Consider the following 2,973-nt stretch of genomic DNA (forward strand, 5'->3'; position numbering starts at 1 on the left):
AGAAAAATACCTCAAAATAATAGTGGTAAAACACGATAGATGTTTTTTCCCCTTTCAAGAATAAATCCATCTGAAGATGGTCTCTCTATTCCTTGATAATTCTCATCCTTTTCTGCTATATATGACTTTGGAATAAAAAGCTTAGTAAGTCATATAATAAAGCAATCTCATCCACATTTAATTTATGACTAAGAATGAAGAACCAGAAAAGACATGAACATTTTAAGGTTTCCCTTAAAAAACCAAACAAACAAACAAACAAAAAAACTTGCCACAGATTACATAGGGGACTTCTATTTATGTCCATCAGCCAGAAATTAGTCATGAATCATACGTAAGTGTTAAGATAGCCATGTGTTCAGCTAGAAATAATGAATGTTAGCATGAAGGAGAAGGTGACAGAAACAGGAGAGAGTAACTGGTTGATTCTGTCCCAAGTGAGCACACTGCTAATTCTGGACACATTCAAAAGAGTTCTAAACATCATTATATCTCTTTAATTAGTATTCAGTTACATGCAGCCAACTGGAATATTTAATTAATCACTGGGGCTCATGGTAGGGTTCTAAAAGTTATAAAGGCAAAGTATGTGATGTGTGGGAAGGGAAGACACGGAACCATAAGGACATAGGTTGATGATTGAAATTTTGTGATGACTGTCCTACTGGGTTAGGTCACATTGTTATCTTAAGTGTGAATGTCTTAGATAAGGTTTTACGGTTGTGAACAGACACCATGACCAAGGGAACTCTTACAAGGGACAATAATTAATTGGGGCTGGCTTACAGGTTCAGAGGTTCAGTCTATTGTCATCATGGTGGGAACATAGCAGCTTCCAGGTATGAACGGAGATGGAGGAACTGAGAATTCTTCATCTTGATCTGAAAGCCCCTAGGAGAAGACTGGCTTCCAGGCAGCTAGGAGGAGGGTCTCAAAGCCTATTCCCACAATGACACCTTCTTTCAACAAGGCCACACCTACTCTAACATCACAACCCCCAATAGTGCCACTTTCTAAGCCAAGCATATCCAAACCACCAACCTGGCCCCAGTAGGCTTATTCAAACATGCGAGTCTATGGGGACTATACCTACTCATAGCATAAGGCAAAATACATTTAGTCCAACTTTCAAAGTCCTATAGTCTATAACAGTCTCAAAATGTTAAAGTCCAAATTCAAAGTCTCTTCTGAGATTCATCCAATCACTTAACTGTAATCACTTATAAAATCAAAATAAAAAAGCAGATCATCTACTTCCAACATCAGATGATATACACTACCATTCCAAATGACACAGTAAGGAAATACTAGACCAAAGCAAGACCAAATATCCATTGGACAAACTCCAAAACCTGAATCTCTATGTCGGATGTTGAGTCCTTTCTGCTTTGTTGACTACAGCACAATTCTCTTTGGCTGGTTCCACTCCCTGATAGCAACTTTCCTCAGCATGTATTCCATGGTTTTGACATCTTGACTATCTTGGGATCTCTAAGGCAACTTCAACATTACAGCTTCTCTTTCCAATGTCTGGAATCCAAACATGACCATCTGGGCTCCTCCAAATAGCTTGGGTCACATCTCTAGCTCTGTCCCCTGTGGCACTTCAAGTTCTGGTTGAGTCCACTCTACTGCTGTTTCTGGTGGTCATCCCATGGTACTTGCATTTCTAACATGTTGGGGTTTCTACTGTAATTAGGTTTTACCAATAGGCTTTCATAGGCTCCCTTTATTGTGCCAAGCCTCACCTGCTTTTCATGACCCCTTCAGTCCTGGGCTGGAAACTGCAACTGAAGCTGCACTTTCACCAGTGGCTTTCACAATATCAAGCCTCATCTGCTCTCCATGACACCTTCATGCCTTCAAAACTAGTACCACCTACGTGATTCTTACACAGCTGAAGCATGAGGTACATCCTTGGTTATCTCTGGAACACAGCTTCTTTGTGCTCCTAGAAAATCCTTCCCAGAAGATTTCACTTTAGTGGCATCTTCTTAATCATTACTAATTTCTTAGCTACAGCTATCCAACATCAATTGTCCCAGTCCCTTCCATTCTTAACTCTAAAGCCAGAGCCATGTGGCTGAATTTGCTAAGTTCTGCTGTTTACAGGAGCTGAAATTTGGCCTCCAAATTTCATCACTAGCTTTCTGTTTTCCAACTCCTTCACATTGCCTAGCTTGACTGTGCTGGAACGTGCTTTGTAAACTGACCTTGAACTCAGATATCTGCATACCTCTGTCTTCTGCACTCTGGGATTTAAGGTGTGTACCACCATGCCTGCACCTAAGCTTCTCTCTACTTGGAACTTGCTCTGTATCAGGTTGGCCTTGCTTCTGTCTCCTAGGACTAAAGGTGTAAGCCACCATGCCTGGGACTAAGATTTTTGTGTGCACTATTCCTCATGATCTGATCAAAAGCCTGTGTCTTCCAGACTCAAGATCTGGATCACCATTTTGCTCTCCATTGCTGGATTATAATCCATTTCAAATTAAAAGTCCAATAACCAAGTCCCTTGTTCAAGTGCAAAAGCAGAAACAATAAGTTTAGCTTTAGTGGTGACCTTGCTTCAAGGTCACCACTCCCTTAATCTGTTTATTTCCTATAACAGGATTCAGCTCCACTCTACAATAGTGTCCCTTTATTCTTTGAACCATACATTTTGTATTTTTTTCTTTCTAAGCTTCCTAAGTTATCAAATGCTCTTTATAAGAATAAACCAGAGTACAAAATCTATGCTGGGCTTTTCTGAGACTTCTTTTGTCAGTGCAATTAATTGAAACCTCATACTCTTAGTCTCAGGGGCATTCTTCAGACAAGGGTGAAAAGCAGCCATTCTACACAAGAAGAGTCTCTCGGCCACATACTGAAATTCTTCTTCTCTGAAACCTCTTAAGCCAGCAGGCTTACACAGTTCAAATCAACCTACGCACCACCATTTCTATATTCCTACTAGCATGGTCCATTAAGCGC

Source organism: Mus musculus, chromosome 15 (genome assembly GCF_000001635.26).
Source record: "Mus musculus strain C57BL/6J chromosome 15, GRCm38.p6 C57BL/6J".
Lineage (NCBI taxonomy): Eukaryota > Metazoa > Chordata > Mammalia > Rodentia > Muridae > Mus > Mus musculus.